General features: G+C 48.2%; 1 non-coding gene across 1 annotated transcript; it reads right to left on the bottom strand.

Moving 5' to 3' along the window:
• Window positions 1-20,895: 20,895 nt before the first annotated feature.
• On the bottom strand, window positions 20,896-21,023 carry LOC138247548 (small nucleolar RNA SNORA76). Its single transcript, XR_011194569.1, has one exon. It is a non-coding gene; the product is annotated as a small nucleolar RNA SNORA76 (small nucleolar RNA).
• Window positions 21,024-21,298: the final 275 nt, after the last annotated feature.

The raw sequence follows: 21,298 nt of genomic DNA, 5'->3' as shown, positions 1-21,298 counted from the left end.
AACTGTGGGAACCATGCCGAAAGGCAAGCACATTGTCAAAATTCTATTTTTATCCTGAGGTCCAGTATGAGGAAAGACTGCTTCCAGTGCATTTATTTTTTGAGCTAACCAAAACGGAATCCCCTCCTGTTTGGCTGGTACCATACCCATAATCGAATGTACAGTGGCAGGGTTTGTATTTAACATCTGCATAACGAATTGTACTAACAATCTATAAGTTGTAGTGACTTCTGCATAAAAGCGGCGGACCTCAGCTACCACCATTGTTGCTGCATCAGGATGTGGTGTAAATGTGGCCAATAAAGGCCCAGTCAGGCCAGCATTACTCAATGGACCTAACCTAACTGGTAAAATTGTGTGGGGTAGAGCGCCATCAAGCCAATTGTTATGGTCTGAAGGTAAAGATGCATAAGCTCTGTATTGTGCAGGAGGATTTGCCGGTGTATAATTATGAAATGTATTTGTGTTCCCATCCACTGCTGGAAAGGTGACCCAAGAATAAAATGTTTCTGTTCTATAGGCTGCGTGAGCTTCAACAATGAATGTGGCTGGACCTCCCTGGGCCGTTAAGCTGTTTGCCAATAAATGTGCAGTACAGGGGCCTCTCATGTTTACTGCCATTGCTACCCATTGAGAGTTTGCCATGTTACTAGTTTATTTTGTTCAGAGATAAGGATACCAACTGGAGATCAATCCTTTTATAGTTCAGGCTTGAACAACCTACAGCTCAGGATAGGTCCTCACCTAACTACGTGAGGAGAAAATCCTCAGTACCACGGACGTCTCTGAGCCTAGTGTTGAGGTGTCTTTAGCCTTCAGTGTGACAGAGATACTTAGGAGGATCTGTTTTTTGTGCCTGACCAAACATTGTTGGCGCCATGTCACGTAGGCTCTCAATAGGGTAATGAGGCTACTGGATTTGGGTGGTAAGATCGCCTAGGTTGTGGGTACTGAGTACAATTCCACATCTGGTGACACCTGTCGGCCTAATCCGGGGTTTCCGGCTAACTAGCAGCGCCCCATCTCTTACCGAGATGATTGTGGCAACCGAGCTCATGGTAAGATAGACTCCCCAGGGAATCGTGGTAGATGAGATCGCATCCCGTTCTCTCAGTTACCAAGATCTCACTCAGGCAAAGACAACAGAGGCAGAATATATTTAAATAAGCATTTATTAAAATATCTGCATCTTAGATAAAAGCAGGTGCATAGCGATAATGTGGATAATGAAAGACAGTAGGAGCAGGCACGTGACTAGGAATGTAAAACAGAAGAACAGTCCTACCATACTGTCTAAACAGGGGAGTGGATCTACAACCCCTCACCTACACTGAGTATGAGCACAGCATACTAAGCCTAATCTGCCCTTCAGGTTTTCCTCTGGAGGAACATCATCCCTCATACCTGAAGAAGAGGCCTGAGGTCCAAAGAGACACCGTCCCCATCTGGATCAAGGCTCGCCCGTCTAAGCAGGTAGCTGTAGCGAAGCTTGCAGCAATCAGCATACAGTCGTGGTCATCTGGCTGGACTCTTCCTCCAATTAGTGTGGGACTAAGGGGTGTTTTATAATAAACCAGCTAATATGCTAAGAAATGGTCCCCACGTATGAGTGTGTTGTTTTCTGTGAATGTAGGAGACACAGCATACCACGTTTGTCAGCAACCCTATCTGACTGTAGCCGTGGAAAAGCACAAAGTGAACTATATGTCCTACTAGGAACGCAATGCTTCCCTAGGCAAAAGAACAACGAGATAAAGAGAAATAAAATAGCACCTCAAATTATGCTATTGCTAGAAAAACCAAGCAATGCTGAATAAAACGTAGGCGGGTGAATGTGCACAGCTGCAGGCCTAGTTAGCTAAACAATATGTCTGAAACATGGCTAAAATAGCTACACACCAAGTTCTGACCTCCCCTTGGATTGCCTTCTGGGTAATAACCTACCAGAGGTTGGCCAGGACCCAAGTGGGGTGGATGCCCAGAGCACTCCCCAACCCAAAGTTCCTGGGGATCCAATCCCTGTAGTTAGGAGTCCAGGATTCCGAAAGAAAGGGAAAAGAAAAAGGAAGGGAAAGCTACTCTTAACTGGAGTTCTAGTGAGCCAAGGGTCTGGTCTACTAGCCCAAGAATGGCAGAACCCAAAGTTGACCCTGGTGAGGCTTTACCTGTTACGAAATAAGTCCTAAACTAACAGGAAGCTGTCAAGCCACATGATGACAGTTGGGAGAGTGGAAGAAGGGTGCCTGCCACAAGATGTGGTGAACCCCACTCTAAACAGCATGAAAGGTTCCAAAAACTCACTGTCGCCCCTAGAGCAGCTCAGCCTACTGTCTGGGGACAGTTTAGGGTGTGGTTCTGGACTCTGACAGCTGTCAGTAGCCTCTGTTGATTGTTAGCCTTCATGGAAGCATTAACCTTGGCATGGGAGGCAGACTTCATGGCCAGAAGTTAGTTAGGCCCCCTCACCCTGCTAATCATGGTGGAGTTGCTCAGCTATTGGATGACCTCTGTGGGTAAGTTAGGTGTTGCCCTAACAAAGGTAAATTTAGGAGAGGTGGATACCTCACCACCCAAGCAACAAGGGAAGGAAGAAGCAAAAGATACAGCCATAGTGAAGTTTCAGTTTAAAATGGGTCCTGTCACTGTTGAAATAGGCCAGTTGCCCAGAGGCAGTTGCCTGAACAAAAGGGTGTAAGGCAGAGTAGGCCCCACAATACTATAGCCAGTTTCATTACATTCTTCCTCACCAGACACTCTCTCAGAGTTGGGTTGAGTCTCCTGGGCGTGTTAGCTGGGGGGGAAATGTGTAAGAAACTGGTCTCTTTGCAGATGCCCCCCACACCTTTTGCCCCCATGAAGACTACTGGTGCTGTTGTTTTTGATCTGAAAGTGCAATGAGGCCTGCTAATCAGACCTCAGTGCCTGGGCTGTTTCCCTTAAGTTGTACTATAGTTTTGTAAACCCAATTGGCAAGCACTTTACCACCACTGTAAGGCCCTAGTAAATGGTACCAGTGGCACCCAGGGCAGCAATGGTAAAGCGGTCACCAGGCCTACAGCACTGACTGTGCCACCCTGCTTGGCCTGAGTAAAAGCAAAGCCTGCAGAGTTGCCATGTCAGCCTGCACAAGAGGCTTGTCTGTTTGAGTTTGACTATGCCCACACCAGGTGCAGGCAGAGTCCCTTCACTGCCCATAGGTCAGGTCAGTCACACTAAGGCAGGCTTCTTGTAGCCCAGGAGGCAGGGTGCACTGTGCCTTTCTTAAGATGCAATTGCTAGAAATCTTATCAGCAGCATACTATGGTTTGTGGCATGCATGTTAGATGGGTAATAACATTGACTATCAAATGATGTATGAAAAACTACATGCCCTATAATCCCCTGCATGGGGAGGAGGAAGTAGTCTGTAAGTATGACCTGACCCCGATCTTACTATGTGGGTAACATTAGTTTTAACATGTGCCAGAATGGGCTTCTATGACAGTATCGCTTTCATTCTTGTGAGTATAAGTAATGGATGATCGAGCCATAATCAAACCTTGAGAGTACCCGTGATTGAGAAACTGATTTAAAGTCTTCTGATGGGATGAGGGTCTTGTTTCCCTATAGAAATATTGGGCCAGATGTAGCAAATATTTTGTATGGTGCAAACTGCAAAAATCGCAGTTTGCGCCATGCAAAATGCCGAATGCGATGCACATTCACAATTTGCGAGTAGGTACCGACTCGCAAATTGTGAATGCGACTCGCATATAGGAAGGGGTGTCCCCTTCCTCTTTGTGACTCGCATCGCTATGCTAAATTGCTTTGTGACCGCGAATGCGGTCGCAATGCAATTCACAGTACCACCAGTGTCACACTGGTGGTAACCCATTCGCAAAAGGGAAGGGGTCCCCATGGTACCCCTTCCCCTTCCCCTTTGTGAATGTTGCCAAAAAGGGTTTTTCAGAGCAGGCAGTGGTCCAATGGACCACTGCCTACTCTGAAAAACCGAAACCAAATGGTTTCGTTATTTTTTTTATTTTGCAACTCGTTTTCCTTTAAGAAAAACGGGCTGCAACATAAAAATAAAAAACTGCTTTATTTAAAAAGCAGTCACAGACATGGAGGTCTGCTGACTTCAGCAGGCCACCATCCCTGTGAGTGCAGGGACTCGCTATGGGATCTCAAAATGCGACCCACCTCATTAATATTAATGAGGTGGGTCTTTGCAACCCCATAGCGAGTCGCAGAAGGTGTCGGAGACACCATTCTGCATCCGAATTTGCGATTCGGAAATTGCGAGTCGCACCGACTCGCAATTTCCGATTCACAAAATCGGAAAATGCTACATCTGGCCCATTGTGTGATGTTTGGCCACTTTAGGCAAAGCTTCAATTGTGTGTGCATATTCAGATCTTTGTCCAGGATGCAGCCCAATTATTTTGTGCTTTGTCACATTGATGGCTTACAGTCAGGTGCGCACCTATCAATTGGGCAGCAGTTGCAGTGGCAAGGTGCCTAGGGGACTAAGGGCTCATCTATATCCCATTTATGGCTATATTTCGGGACCTAGCCAATGTTATACAGAGCATGTTTTGCTTGCTTGCACCAGGTCCTGTGCCATTCTTGCTACTCAACTGCTGAGTGCAATCAAGATATAAATCGAAGCAGATGTTGAGTTGTGTCAGGGGTCCATTGACCAGTTCCAAGTACAGATTGAAGACTAATGGGGAGATGAAGGAATCTTCAAGAACACCTTATTGAGGAGGCTTGGGCTGGAAAGACAATTTGATAGTTTAACATTCTCTGATCTTTTGGTGAGATAGGATTTGTGACATCTCAAAACTGTGACATAAATTCACATTTATTTATCAACGATATTTAATAGAGAAGTACGGTTGACAGTGTAAAATGCAGCTGATACATGGAGGAGAAAGAGAAGTCAGGGTTTTCTGCTGATCAATATATGTAGTGTTATCCACCATTTGAAGTTACCAGCTCAATGCTGCAACTTGATCTGATGCATCGTTAGAGCTCACCAATTAGGTTATTTCCATTACTGAAGCTTTTTAGCTGTTTTCTTAACACAGCTGTAAGGAACATTTGAAGGAAATGGGGGGATGGGGAGTTTATTAGAGGGCAGAAGGTGTTCAAAACCTTGTAACCAGCTGTGAATTTCATGACAAGTGGAGCGATCTTGCCAATTTTCAGACACTCAGCAACTGGACTTTGTTTCAGAGAGATGTTGAATGCATTAGTGAGGTAGAAGGTGAGGGAAGAGCTAGAAGTTACATATGCTGGGGTAGTTTCTAAAAATGGGGAGGATGACTTAACCACCTTGGCAGTGTTTATCAGTGCCAGCATACCTCCCAGTGATAGTGTGCTTTACAAATACACATAACTTAACCAGGTCAATCTGCAAACATGTGCTATTCTTCATAGTGCCTGGAATCCGGGGTCTGTGTTGCAAGGTCAGAATTTGAGTTAAAGTTTGAAAGCTGGATATTTTTCAAACTGTTGTCGAAGAACGAGTACGTTTTCCGCCTTGCTAAGGTGACAGGTGAATGGTGAGTTGTAATTGCTCACCAATTAAGGTGGGTAAAACCTAATTCAAAGAGAGGGGTAATTGAATCAAAGGGAAAACCACCAAGCATGTGAGTAATGCATCATAAGTAGAAACCATTGGGAAGGCTATTTCCATAAAAAGGACGATGCACAAATGAGGTTTCTTTTGAAAATGAAATAAGACACAACACAACAGTCCCATTAAGGGTTTGGTTGATCGTGACCCTTAGTATAAATTTGAAGGGCACCAACCAAACCTGTGATTCCAGAGTCATCCTCAGCTTCCAGCTTCTCTTTCTATGTGGCATTCTGTGGTACTGTCTGTGGCAGTGTTTTCACACTATTTTTTTCTTTTTAGCATGCACTGATGTAAAAGGTATCCCAACGTTTTCCACCTTACTTAGGGCCATAGTTCGTGATATATACGTCTTGAGGAGATCCTATTCACAACGTTGTTTCCCTACATATAATGATTCTGTCTTGCATGGAAGCACAGGAACATCATTTTAGCACTCCCCCTCAAAAGGGGTGATGATGTGGGTGTTGAGGTTATTGCAGTGGCTACAGCCGCTGCTGCGTGGTACAGTGACATGTGTTCTGCTCTGCAGCAAGCACAGAGTTAAGCAGACATTTACACAAAGAAATTAAATGATGACTTTGAAAAAAACGATGCAACGTTATTAAAATAAATCAACCTATCTACTTTAAAAAGGTAAAGCAGGCCCAGAGATTGAACTACTTGTTGCCATGGAAATTAGCTAAAGTTAATGCTTGACTGGCTGAAGCCTGAATGCTGGGATGATCTTGGCAGGCTGCGAAATAAAAACACACTAATCCAATGTGCTTTACTGTCCAATGCTCAGTGAGGCAACAGGGGATGAATCAGTCTCTGACCTCAAGGTGGTTTGCAGAAGCGATCTGTATCCTATTTCACAGCCTGATCAAAACAAAGTTATACCTGTGGTTTTGTCGGATGGAGGTTACCATGGCAGAGATCTCTTAAGTCATGATGCGGAGAAGGGGAACAGGTGACTAGTATTGATTAGTTTTCCTGTCCTGGTACACAACTGAGGTTCTTCACCACTGAAGGAATATTCAATGTATCCTTACTTGTAGAAAGAAGTCACACTACCCAAGTGACACCAAGGGCTAAATGTGAGTCGATGGTTGCCGGTGGGACCCACCGGCACTCATTTATGGGGACCGGCACGTATTTTTCTCCATAAGACTTCGACCTAGAGCAAGAGAGTGAAGAACATAAAACTCATTTTGAGCAGATTTGACTTGGTCACCGCTTCTCTATTGATTTCTTGATCACTCCTCTCAGCCAGGGTTTACAAATATTTTCCCCATTCATTTCTCAACTTGTTCCTTTGCATTCGTGCTATGATTGTTAAGTTGCTGTCTACGTACATTCAATGGCTCAATAATAGGATTTACTCCTTGGATTACATAGCTGTTAAAGCCTATATTCTCATTTCAATCCTGTGCTGAGGAATTACTGCTCAGGAGCTATTCGCAGTATGCTAAGTTAAAGACAGTCAGAGGTATTAACCTTTGTGCATGCTAGCTGTACCTCAGATTACAGTTTACTATCACTTCTTCACTATCACTCATCAATTTTCATTGTTATTTTACATAGTGCCTTCCTTGGTGACGGAGAAGGGGAGGTGGGCAGGTTGGACCATATTAGGTCTCAGAGTGGGATGTCCAGTGCAGGTCCAGGAGGCCCAGATCAATGCAGGACTTTCAATATATAACTAGCCCTGGGCATAACTCATATTGGGCCTGTTAGGATGGTGACATGGGTATGCAATTAGGTTACTGGTTGAGGGGAGAGAAGCCTCTTTCAAACAGCAACCACAATTCTTCTCAGGGAGAAGTTAGAAGCAAACCCTAAATTAACCTGTGCTCATCCCTCAGGCAGCTTGGCACAGAACAGTCAGGCTTAACTTAGAGGCAATGTGTAAACTATTTGTGCAACACCTCAAACAGTAACACAGAGAAAACACACCACAAAAGGATCCCACAACAGATTTAGAAAAGTAGAGTAACTTTTAGTAAATAAACTGCCAAAAATGTAATCAGTAGAACCAGAGGTATGCAATTTTGAATGTTTTAGTGGAAATAGCACAAAAAAGCACAAAGTGACAACTGTGGTTATCTAGTTGTGCAGTACTGGAACAAAGTCACAAGTTCAAGAGGACTGTGATTGAGTGCGGGCCGGCTACAGGGGCCAAGTTAGGGCCACTAAACAAAGTACTTTAACTCAGTGTACATGGTTTTGCGATGTTGCTCCGCGAAACTGCATGTCATCCGGTGTTGGTTCCAAGGAAGCTATTCAGTGAGGCTTTGCAGGGCTTTCCATCAGTCTGCATCAATCCAGATGAAGCTGGCAGCTGTGCAGCAAGGCTTGATGTGGCTTCACGTCTCTTTTCAGTGCTTAACTTCAGTTCCAGCTGGACTGGGTAGTGAATGGTGTAATCCACCAAGACCAGGCTGAACCTGTTGCCTAAAGCTGTCTTGGGGGGTCCAAGTGTTCAACACTGTTGATGCCTACCCTCTCAAAGGGAGTGTCATCGACAGGTAGTGGCGTCAGGGGAGCCTTGAGTTTTTTTACAAACTTCCCACTGCTGATCTCCAGGGGTATCATCTGCTGCCCGGGCCTCAGCTTGCCACCGTAAGCACTCTACGGTGGGGCACTGTTTCTGCTCTTTGTAGAATTCTTCGCTGGTGGGCCCCCTCGGTTTGCCAACTAGCAAGCTCAAGTAGGTCACCCTGGGTGGCAATGTCCTCCCCAGTTGGCTCAGAAACATGCTCATTTGGTGTCCCTTCAACCTGGACTGGGCGAACATCACGAGGTGGATTCCTGCACCCCATGACCCTACTTTTCTTGGCAGCTCCCTGGGCCATTATTAGAGTTCTAGATAGCCTTGACCCCCCTTCTGGCCAGCAATGGACCATGTTGTCATACAGCCAATTGAGGCAATACCATAATCCCCAAAACCAGAGCTCTACCTCCCTCTAGGTAGTGTGCTCCAGGTCATTGGCTAATTGATAATTGTTGGACCTGGCCCTTTTACAGGGTCATTCCCCAGACTTTTTGCTTTTTGCCTCCTTATTTTTCTGACCTTTGTTGGGTGACGTTTTGACTCTGAGCACTTTTTAACTGCTAACCAGTGCTAAAGTGCATGTGCTCTCTCTAACAAATTTGGTATGATTGGATTATACCTAATTGGCATATTTAATTTACCAATAAGTCCCTTGTATAGTGGTATCCCTATACCCAGGGCCTGTAAATTAAATGCTACTAGTGGGCCTGCAGCGCTGCTTGCGCCACCCACTGAAGTAGCCTGTCAAACCTATCTAAGGCCTGCTAGCGCAGAGCCTGTGTGCGCAGTTTTCTGCCACAGGGACCTGGCATCTAAATTTACTTGCCAGGCCCAGAAGTCCCCTTTTACTACATGTAAGTCACCCCTAAGGTACGCCCTAGCTAGCCCTTCGGGAGGGTGCCATGTATGTAGAAGGCAGGACATGTGCCATGTTGCGTGGCCTGTCCTGGTAGTGACAAACAGCCTAACTTGGTGTCTCACTGCTGTGAGTGCTGCCTTCTCATAGGATTGCATTGGAAATGCCCTGCCTTATGTGTAAGGGGTATTGTCTGATTTATGAGGGGTAGCGTAGGCATGTTTGGTATGGTTGTGACAGTGGTAAGAAATGCTGCTTACTGGTGTAGGTGTATTTTTTATTACTATCACAGAAATGCCACTTCTAGAAAGTGCCCATTTATCTGTGCTTATAACTTTGGTGTTTTGCAGCTTGTCTCCAATCAACGTCTGGGCAGACTGACAGCTGGGGCTTTGTGCATACTTCTCAGACAGCCTGAACACAGGGAGGGTGGATGTGACACAGAGGTGCATCTAATATTGTAAAGCTTTCCTGGGCTGAGAGAAGGGAGAGGCGGGGCACACCTGCATTTGTAAAGACTGTGCCCTGGCATCACACAATAGGGTTGTTAACCCCTCACTGATGTTTGGAGCCTGTGCTGAAAGGAGAGAGGGGGCTGTAAGGAAATGCCTCCTTGGCATGGTTACCCCCTGACTTTTTGCCTTTGCTGATGCTATGTTTTGAATTGAAAGTGTGCTGAGGCCTGCTAACCAGGCCCCAGCACCAGTGTTCTTTCCCTAACCTGTACTTTTGATTCCACAATTGGCACACCCTGGCACCCAGATAAGTCCCTTGTAACTGGTACCTCTGGTACCAAGGGCCCTGATGCCAGGGAAGGTCTCTAAGGGCTGCAGCATGTATTATGCCACCCTAGAGACCCCTCACCCAGCACAGACACACTGCTTACCAGCTTGTGTGTGCTAGTGAGAACAAAATGAGTAAGTCGACATGGCACTCCCCTCAGGGTGCCATGCCAGCCTCTCACTGCCTATGCAGTATAGGTAAGACACCCCTCTAGCAGGCCTTACAGTCCTAAGGCAGGGTGCACTATACCATAGGTGAGGGTACCAGTGCATGAGCACTGTGCCCCTACAGTGTCTAAGCAAAACCTTAGACATTGTAAGTGCAGGGTAGCCATAAGAGTATATGGTCTGGGAGTCTGTTTTACACGAACTCCACAGCACCATAATGGCTACACTGAAAACTGGGAAGTTTGGTATCAAACTTCTCAGCACAATAAATGCACACTGATGCCAGTGTACATTTTATTGTAAAATACACCACAGAGGGCACCTTAGAGGTGCCCCCTGAAACTTAACCGACTATCTGTGTAGGCTGACTGGTTCCAGCAGCCTGCCACACTAGAGACATGTTGCTGGCCCCATGGGGAGAGTGCCTTTGTCACTCTGAGGCCAGTAACAAAGCCTGCACTGGGTGGAGATGCTAACACCTCCCCCAGGCAGGAGCTGTAACACCTGGCGGTGAGCCTCAAAGGCTCACCCCTTTGTCACAGCACCGCAGGACACTCCAGCTAGTGGAGTTGCCCGCCCCCTCCGGCCCCGGCCCCCACTTTTGGCGGCAAGGCCAGAGAAAATAATGAGAATAACAAGGAGGAGTCACTGGCCAGTCAGGACAGCCCCTAAGGTGTCCTGAGCTGAGGTGACTCTAACTTTTAGAAATCCTCCATCTTGCAGATGGAGGATTCCCCCAATAGGATTAGGGATGTGACCCCCTCCCCTTGGGAGGAGGCACAAAGAGGGTGTACCCACCCTCAGGGCTAGTAGCCATTGGCTACTAACCCCCCAGACCTAAACACGCCCTTAAATTTAGTATTTAAGGGCTTCCCTGAACCTAAAGATTTAGATTCCTGCAACTACAAGAAGAAGGACTGCAAAGCTGAAAACCCCTGCAGAGGAAGACCAGAAGACACCAACTGCCTTGGCCCCAGAACTCACCGGCCTGTCTCCTGCCTTCCAAAGAACCCTGCTCCAGCGACGCTTTCCAAGGGACCAGCGACCTCTGAATCCTCTGAGGACTGCCCCGCTTCGAAGAAGACAAGAAACTCCCGAGGACAGCGGCCCTGCTCCAAAAGAACTGCAACTTTGTTACAATGAGCAGATTTAAAGACCCCTGCAACTCCCCGCAAGAAGCGTGAGACTTGCAACACTGCACCCGGCGACCCCGACTCGACTGGTGGAGAACAACCAACTCAGGGAGGACCCTCCGGCGACTCTACGACTGTGAGTAACCAAAGTTGTCCCCCCTGAGCCCCCACAGCGACGCCTGCAGAGGGAATCCCCAGGCTCCCCCTGACCGCGACTGTCTTAGACTCCATTTCCCGACGGCTGGAAAAGACCCTGCACCCGCAGCCCCCAGCGCCTAAAGAAACAGAACTTTTGTACAGGAGTGACCCCCAGGAGGCCCTCTCCCTTGCCTAGGTGGTGGCTACCCCGAGGAGCCCCCCCCTTACCTGCCTGCACCGCTGAAGAGACCTCCTGGTCTCCCATTGAAACCTGAAGGAAACCCGACGCTTGTTCCCACACTGCACCCGGCCGCCCCCGCGCTGCTGAGGGTGTACTTTCTGTGCTAACTTGTGTCCCCCCCAGTGCCCTACAAAACCCCCCTGGTCTGCCCTCCGAGGACGCGGGTACTTGCCTGCAAGCAGACCGGAACCGGGGCACCCCCTTCTCTCCATTGAAGCCTATGTGTTTTGGGCACCTCTTTGACCTTTGCACCTGACCGGCCCTGAGCTGCTGGTGTGATAACTTTGGGGTTGCTCTGAACCCCCAACGGTGGGCTACCTTGGACCAAAAACTGAAACCTGTAAGTGACTTACTTACCTGTGAAAACTAACAATAACTTACCTCCCCCAGGAACTGTGAAAATTGCACTGTGTCCACTTTTTAAACAGCTTATTGTGTTTTATGCAAAAAGTATACATGCTAAAGTAATGATTCAAAGTTCCTAGAGTACTTACCTGCAATACCTTTCAAAAGAGCTATTACATGTAAAATTTGAACCTGTGGTTCTTAAAATAAACTAAGAAAAGATATTTTTCTATAACAAAACCTATTGGCTGGATTTGTCTCTGAGTGTGTGTACCTCATTTATTGTCTATGTGTATGTACAACAAATGCTTAACACTACTCCTTGGATAAGCCTACTGCTCGACCACCCTACCACAAAATAGAGCATTAGTATTATCTATTTTTACCACTATTTTACCTCTAAGGGGAACCCTTGGACTCTGTGCATGCTATTCCTTACTTTGAAATAGCACATACAGAGCCAACTTCCTACATTGGTGGATCAGCGGTGGGGTACAAGACTTTGCATTTGCTGGACTACTCAGCCAATACCTGATCACACGACAAATTCCAAAATTGTCATTAGAAATTGATTTTTGCAATTTGAAAAGTTTTCTAAATTCTTTAAAGTCCTGCTAGGGCCTTGTGTTAGTCCCTGTTAGCATTTCTTTTAGAGTTTAAAAGTTTTTAAAAGTTTGAATTAGATTCTAGAACTAGTTTTAGATTCTTAAAAAGTATTCCAACTTTTAGAAGCATAATGTCTAATACAGATGTGAATGTGGTGGAACTCGACACCACACCTTACCTCCATCTACAGATGAGAGAGCTAAGGTCACTCTGTAAACTAAAGAAAATAGCAATGGGCTCCAGACCTTCCAAACTACAGCTCCAGGAGCTGTTGGCAGAGTTTGAAAGAGCCAACCCCTCTGAGGATGGCAACACAGAGGATGATGATAGTGACTTGGAGGGTGATTCCCCCCCACCAGTCCTATCTAGGGAGAACAGGGCTTCTCAAGCCCTGACTCCACAAATAATAGTCAGAGATGCTGGTTCCCTCACAGGAGGGACCAACAACTCTGAAATCACTGAGGATAACTCCAGTGAAGAGGACATCCAGTTAGCCAGGATGGCCAAAAGATTGGCTTTGGAAAGACAGATCCTAGCCATAGAAAGGGAAAGACAAGAGATGGACCTAGGACCCATCAATGGTGGCAGCAACATAACTAGGGTCAGAGATTCTCCTGACATGTTGAAAATCCCCAAAGGGATTGTAACTAAATATGAAGATGGTGATGACATCACCAAATGGTTCACAGCTTTTGAGAGGGCTTGTGAAACCAGAAAAGTGAACAAATCTCACTGGGGTGCTCTCCTTTGGGAAATGTTCACAGGAAAGTGTAGGGATAGACTCCTCACACTCTCTGAAAAAGATGCAGAATCTTATGACCTCATGAAGGGTACCCTGATTGAGGGCTTTGGATTCTCCACTGAGGAGTATAGGATTAGATTCAGGGGGGCTCAAAAATCCTCGAGCCAGACCTGGGTTGACTTTGTAGACTACTCAGTAAAAACACTAGATGGTTGGATTCAAGGAAATGGTGTAAATGATTATGATGGGCTGTACAATTTATTTGTGAAAGAACACCTATTAAGTAATTGTTTCAATGATAAACTGCATCAGCATCTGGTGGACCTAGGACCAATTTCTCCCCAAGAATTGGGAAAGAAGGCGGACCATTGGGTCAAGACTAGGGTGTCCAAAACTTACACAGGGGGTGACCAAAAGAAAGGGGTCCCAAAACCTCCCCAGGGGAAAGGTGGTGAGACAGCCAAAAATAAAAATAGTAAAGAGTCTTCTACAGGCCCCCAAAAACCTGCACAGGAGGGTGGGCCCAGAGCCTCTTCACAAAACAATCCTGGGTACAAGGGTAAAAACTTTGATCCCAAAAAGGCCTGGTGTCGAAACTGTAGTCAGTCTGGACACCAAACTGGAGACAAGGCCTGTCCCAAGAAAGATACCACTTCCAACTCCCATCCAGCTAAAACTGGAATGGCCAGTCTCTAAGTGGGATCAACAGTGTGCCCAGAGCAAATCAGGTGTCACACTGAAGCTACATTAGTCTCTGAGGGTGGGGTGGATTTAGCCACACTGGCTGCCTGGCCCCCTAACATGCAAAAACACAGGCAGCAGCTCTTAATTAATGGGACAAGTGTAGAGGGCCTGAGGGATACAGGTGCCAGTGTCACCATGGTGACAGAGAAACTGGTTTCCCCTGGCCAATACCTGACTGGACAAACTTATCCAGTCACCTACGCTGACAATCAAACTAAAGTACATCCCATGGCTATGGTAACTTTAGAGTGGGGAGGGGTCAATGGCCTGAAACAGGTGGTGGTCTCCTCAAATATCCCAGTAGACTGTTTGCTTGGAAATGACCTGGAGTCCTCAGCATGGGCTGAGGTAGAACTGAAAACCCATGCAGCCATGCTGGGTATCCCTGAACTGGTGTGTGTCAAGACTAGGGCACAGTGCAAGGCACAGGGTGAAAAAGTAGAGCTGGAGTCTGGAAAAATGGCCCAGCCTACCAAGAGACAAGGAAAGTCAGCTGGGAAACCAGCTGCAACACAACACCAAAAAGAGAACCTCTCTTCTCAGGAAGAAGTTCTGCCCTCTGAGGGAACTGAGCCTATGGAGCTGGAACCTTATCAGGTTGAGCTCTTGGGCCCAGGGGGACCCTCAAGGGAAGAGTTGTGTAAGGGACAAGAAACCTGTCCCTCTCTTGAAGGCCTTAGGCAGCAAGCTGCTGAAGAGTCCAAAGGCAAGAAAAATGGAACACATAGGGTCTATTGGGAAGATGGACTCCTGTACACTGAGGCAAGAGATCCCAAACCTGGTGCCACTAGGGGAGTGGTAGTGCCTCAGGGTTTCAGTGAGTTTATTCTGACCTTAGCCCATGATATGCCCCTTGCTGGGCATTTGGGACAAACCAAGACGTGGGAGAGGTTAGTCAACCACTTCTACTGGCCCAAAATGTCCCAGAAGGTTAAGGAGTTTTGCCTCTCCTGCCCCACCTGTCAATCCAGTGGTAAGACAGGTGGGCATCCAAAGGCCCCCCTCATTCCACTTCCAGTGGTGGGGGTCCCCTTTGAAAGAGTGGGTGTGGACATAGTTGGTCCACTAGAACCTCCCACAGCCTCAGGAAATATGTACATCCTAGTAGTAGTGGATCATGCTACTAGGTATCCTGAAGCTATTCCCCTTAGGTCGACTACTGCCCCTGCAGTAGCCAAGGCCCTCATTGGTATCTTTACCAGAGTGGGTTTCCCTAAGGAGGTTGTGTCTGACAGAGGTACCAACTTCATGTCAGCTTACCTAAAAACACATGTGGAATGAGTGTGGAGTGACTTATAAATTCACTACACTATATCATCCACAAACTAACGGCCTTGTTGAGAGATTCAACAAGACATTAAAGGGCATGATCATGGGGCTCCCAGAAAAACTCAAAAGGAGATGGGATGTCCTCCTGCCATGTCTGCTTTTCGCTTACAGAGAGGTGCCTCAGAAGGGAGTAGGATTCTCACCCTTTGAACTTCTGTTTGGCCACCCTGTAAGGGGACCACTTGCTCTTGTTAAAGAAGGCTGGGAGAGACCTCTTCATGAGCCTAAACAAGACATAGTGGACTATGTACTTGGCCTTCGCTCAAGGATGGCAGAGTACATGGAAAAGGCAAGTAAAAACCTTGAGGCGAGCCAACAACTCCAGAAGTTGTGGTATGACCAAAAGGCTGCACTGGTTGAATTTCAACCAGGGCAGAAAGTCTGGGTTCTGGAGCCTGTGGCTCCCAGGGCACTCCAGGACAAATGGAGTGGCCCTTACCCAGTACTAGAAAGGAAGAGTCAGGTCACCTACCTGGTGGACCTGGGCACAAGCAGGAGCCCCAAGAGGGTGATCCCTGTGAACCGCCTTAAGCTCTTCCATGACAGGGCTGACGTAAATCTGTTGATGGTAACAGATGAGGACCAGGAAGCTGAGAGTGAACCTCTCCCTGATCTCCTCTCATCAGACCCTAAAGATGGCTCAGTAGATGGAGTGATCTACTCAGACACCCTCTCTAGCCAACAGCAGTCTGACTGCAGGAAGGTCCTGCAGCAGTTTGCTGAACTCTTTTCCCTAACCCCTGGTCAGACACGCCTGTGTACCCATGATGTGGACACAGGAGACAGCATGCCTGTCAAAAACAAAATATTTAGACAGTCTGACCAAGTTAAGGAAAGCATCAAGGTGGAAGTCCACAAGATGCTGGAATTGGGAGAAATTGAGTACTCTGACAGCCCCTGGGCTAGCCCAGTGGTCTTAGTCCCCAAACCTCACACCAAAGAAGGAAAGAGAGAGATGAGGTTTTGTGTGGACTACAGAGGTCTCAACTCTGTCACAAAGACAGATGCTCATCCCATTCCTAGAGCTGATGAGCTAATAGACAAATTAGGGGCTGCTAAATTCTTAAGTACCTTTGACTTAACAGCAGGGTACTGGCAAATCAAAATGGCCCCTGGAGCAAAAGAAAAGACAGCATTCTCCACACCTGATGGGCATTATCAGTTCACTGTTATGCCCTTTGGTTTAAAGAATGCCCCTGCCACCTTCCAAAGGTTGGTGAATCAAGTCCTTGCTGGGCTGGAATCCTTTAGTGCAGCTTATCTTGATGATATTGCTGTCTTCAGCTCCACCTGGCAGGATCACCTGGTCCACCTGAAGAAGGTTTTGAAGGCTCTGCAATCTGCAGGCCTCTCTATCAAGGCATCCAAATGCCAGATAGGGCAGGGAACTGTGGTTTACTTGGGACACCTTGTAGGTGGAGGCCAAGTTCAGCCACTCCAGTCTAAGATCCAGACTATTCTGGACTGGGCAGCTCCAAAAACCCAGACTCAAGTCAGGGCATTCCTTGGCTTAACTGGGTACTACAGGAGGTTTGTGAAGGGATATGGATCCATTGTGACAGCCCTCACAGAACTCACCTCCAAGAAAATGCCCAAGAAAGTAAACTGGACTGTAGAATGCCAACAGGCCTTTGACACCCTGAAACAAGCTATGTGCACAGCACCAGTTCTAAAAGCTCCAGATTACTCCAAGCAGTTCATTGTGCAAACAGATGCCTCTGAACATGGGATAGGGGCAGTTTTGTCTCAAACAAATGATGATGGCCTTGACCAGCCTGTTGCTTTCATTAGCAGGAGGTTACTCCCCAGGGAGCAGCGTTGGAGTGCCATTGAGAGGGAGGCCTTTGCTGTGGTTTGGTCCCTGAAGAAGCTGAGACCATACCTCTTTGGTACTCACTTCCTAGTTCAGACTGACCACAGACCTCTCAGATGGCTGATGCAAATGAAAGGTGAAAATCCAAAACTGTTGAGGTGGTCCATCTCCCTACAGGGAATGGACTTTGTAGTGGAACACAGACCTGGGACTGCCCATGCCAATGCAGATGGCCTTTCCAGGTTCTTCCACTTAGAAAATGAAGACTCTCTTGGGAAAGGTTAGTCTCATCCTCTTTCGTTTGGGGGGGGGGGTTGTGTAAGGAAATGCCTCCTTGGCATGGTTACCCCCTGACTTTTTGCCTTTGCTGATGCTATGTTTTGAATTGAAAGTGTGCTGAGGCCTGCTAACCAGGCCCCAGCACCAGTGTTCTTTCCCTAACCTGTACTTTTGATTCCACAATTGGCACACCCTGGCACGCAGATAAGTCCCTTGTAACTGGTACCTCTGGTACCAAGGGCCCTGATGCCAGGGAAGGTCTCTAAGGGCTGCAGCATGTATTATGCCACCCTAGAGACCCCTCACCCAGCACAGACACACTGCTTACCAGCTTGTGTGTGCTAGTGAGAACAAAATGAGTAAGTCGACATGGCACTCCCCTCAGGGTGCCATGCCAGCCTCTCACTGCCTATGCAGTATAGGTAAGACACCCCTCTAGCAGGCCTTACAGCCCTAAGGCAGGGTGCACTATACCATAGGTGAGGGTACCAGTGCATGAGCGCTGTGCCCCTACAGTGTCTTAGCAAAACCTTAGACATTGTAAGTGCAGGGTAGCCATAAGAGTATATGGTCTGGGAGTCTGTTTTACACGAACTCCACAGCACCATAATGGCTACACTGAAAACTGGGAAGTTTGGTATCAAACTTCTCAGCACAATAAATGCACACTGATGCCAGTGTACATTTTATTGTAAAATACACCACAGAGGGCACCTTAGAGGTGCCCCCTGAAACTTAACCGACTATCTGTGTAGGCTGACTGGTTCCAGCAGCCTGCCACACTAGAGACATGTTGCTGGCCCCATGGGGAGAGTGCCTTTGTCACTCTGAGGCCAGTAACAAAGCCTGCACTGGGTGGAGATGCTAACACCTCCCCCAGGCAGGAGCTGTAACACCTGGCGGTGAGCCTCAAAGGCTCACCCCTTTGTCTCAGCACTGCAGGACACTCCAGCTAGTGGAGTTGCCCGCCCCCTCCGGCCCCGGCCCCCACTTTTGGCGGCAAGGCCGGAGAAAATAATGAGAATAACAAGGAGGAGTCACTGGCCAGTCAGGACAGCCCCTAAGGTGTCCTGAGCTGAGGTGACTCTAACTTTTAGAAATCCTCCATCTTGCAGATGGAGGATTCCCCCAATAGGATTAGGGATGTGACCCCCTCCCCTTGGGAGGAGGCACAAAGAGGGTGTACCCACCCTCAGGGCTAGTAGCCATTGGCTACTAACCCCCCAGACCTAAACACGCCCTTAAATTTAGTATTTAAGGGCTTCCCTGAACCTAAAGATTTAGATTCCTGCAACTACAAGAAGAAGGACTGCAAAGCTGAAAACCCCTGCAGAGGAAGACCAGAAGACACCAACTGCCTTGGCCCCAGAACTCACCGGCCTGTCTCCTGCCTTCCAAAGAACCCTGCTCCAGCGACGCTTTCCAAGGGACCAGCGACCTCTGAATCCTCTGAGGACTGCCCCGCTTCGAAGAAGACAAGAAACTCCCGAGGACAGCGGCCCTGCTCCAAAAGAACTGCAACTTTGTTACAAGGAGCAGATTTAAAGACCCCTGCAACTCCCCGCAAGAAGCGTGAGACTTGCAACACTGCACCCGGCGACCCCGACTCGACTGGTGGAGAACAACCAACTCAGGGAGGACCCTCCGGCGACTCTACGACTGTGAGTAACCAAAGTTGTCCCCCCTGAGCCCCCACAGCGACGCCTGCAGAGGGAATCCCCAGGCTCCCCCTGACCGCGACTGTCTTAGACTCCATTTCCCGACGGCTGGAAAAGACCCTGCACCCGCAGCCCCCAGCGCCTAAAGAAACAGAACTTTTGTACAGGAGTGACCCCCAGGAGGCCCTCTCCCTTGCCTAGGTGGTGGCTACCCCGACGAGCCCCCCCCTTACCTGCCTGCACCGCTGAAGAGACCTCCTGGTCTCCCATTGAAACCTGAAGGAAACCCGACGCTTGTTCCCACACTGCACCCGGCCGCCCCCGCGCTGCTGAGGGTGTACTTTCTGTGCTAACTTGTGTCCCCCCCGGTGCCCTACAAAACCCCCCTGGTCTGCCCTCCGAGGACGCGGGTACTTACCTGCAAGCAGACCGGAACCGGGGCACCCCCTTCTCTCCATTGAAGCCTATGTGTTTTGGGCACCTCTTTGACCTTTGCACCTGACCGGCCCTGAGCTGCTGGTGTGATAACTTTGGGGTTGCTCTGAACCCCCAACGGTGGGCTACCTTGGACCAAAAACTGAAACCTGTAAGTGACTTACTTACCTGTGAAAACTAACAATAACTTACCTCCCCAGGAACTGTGAAAATTGCACTGTGTCCACTTTTTAAACAGCTTATTGTGTTTTATGCAAAAAGTATACATGCTAAAGTAATGATTCAAAGTTCCTAGAGTACTTACCTGCAATACATTTCAAAAGAGCTATTACAAGTAAAATTTGAACCTGTGGTTCTTAAAATAAACTAAGAAAAGATATTTTTCTATAACAAAACCTATTGGCTGGATTTGTCTCTGAGTGTGTGTACCTCATTTATTGTCTATGTGTATGTACAACAAATGCTTAACACTACTCCTTGGATAAGCCTACTGCTCGACCACCCTACCACAAAATAGAGCATTAGTATTATCTATTTTTACCACTATTTTACCTCTAAGGGGAACCCTTGGACTCTGTGCATGCTATTCCTTACTTTGAAATAGCACATACAGAGCCAACTTCCTACAGGGGCACTCCCAGAACCAGTTGTAACTGGCTGGAACCTCCTCTCCCTACCATTGTAAAACACTGTAAGAACTGACTATAAGTACAGGGGAATTTTTCCCACAATTTGAACATTCTTGGAACTGGAAACTGGACACAGAACGCTGATGAATGGACTCACCAGGAAACCACCTTGGACTGCTGCTGTTGTGCTGACCTGTGACCTGCCTGATCACTAGCAGGAACTGCCACCATCTGCGCCCCTTGTGCTGGTCTGTAGTTGGGCCCACCAGCCCTGTGCTCCTTTGGCTCCTGATTGCTCCCAGGGGCAGGGTGCTGTGCCCCTGACCCCTGCACCGATCTCTCCAGCTTTTTCTTAGTGGTTTAGAAAAGCACCCAACCCTAAAAACTGCTGCAGAAGATCACCGCCGCAGCCTGGGCCTCAGATGGGCATTAGCACTTTCAAAACGCTATATTTCTGCCTCCCAGAGATCACCGCCGCCGTTCACTGAATAATTTGGAACGCGGGGATCGCGCTCATCTCTGTGCCCCCGGGGCACAGCAACCAAGGAATCGGAGCAAGTGTGATCCTCGTGGTGCCCCCGAGGCACCTCCCGCTTCCGGGAGCGCCCCGGGGGCACCAGCCACCTCCAATCCCACAGGAAGCCTCCCGACGGCTCGGGAGAGGCTTCCCTCACTCGCGCACCACATCGGGTGCGGGCGAGTGTTTCCTCGGGCCCCCGGAGGGGTCCGAGAGTCATTCCTCCCGTAAGGCAGGACTCGGGGAAGGCGCAGGGAGCGCCCCCTTCCCCGGTCGCTGCACCAGGAGAAGGACGCTCCTTTCCTTTTACGGGGGCATTTCTTTTTTGGCAAGAATTAAGAAGGGAGACCTCGACTGAGGTCCCTTCCCACTTTGGCCCCAGCATTATTTAGTGGGCCGCGCCCGGCCCCCACCCCCATGGACGGGGGGTGCAGAGGCCGAGGCAGGCCTCCACCCCGATCGGAGGCCCCCGGAGGAGCCCGTTCATAAGGAGAGTGTGCCAGCCGCCCCTCTTCCCTCTAAAACCTCGCACAGCCCCCGTTTTTGCACGCCGGAGCGCCGGGGGCCCTCTACACCCACCTTTAGGCACTGGAAGTGCCCAAATCAACTAGAAACAGGTACTTTGTAGGAAATCCAGGCTTTAGGAGCCTAATACAGATTATAATGTTTTAGGTTTCCTCCCTGTTTACTGGTAATACATATGTGTACTAATGTTCCTTTTATG

This window comes from Pleurodeles waltl, chromosome 7 (assembly GCF_031143425.1).
Source record: "Pleurodeles waltl isolate 20211129_DDA chromosome 7, aPleWal1.hap1.20221129, whole genome shotgun sequence".
Classification (NCBI taxonomy): domain Eukaryota; kingdom Metazoa; phylum Chordata; class Amphibia; order Caudata; family Salamandridae; genus Pleurodeles; species Pleurodeles waltl.
Note: the sequence above shows the minus strand (reverse complement) of the source record. Positions and strands in the feature narration are given on the sequence as shown.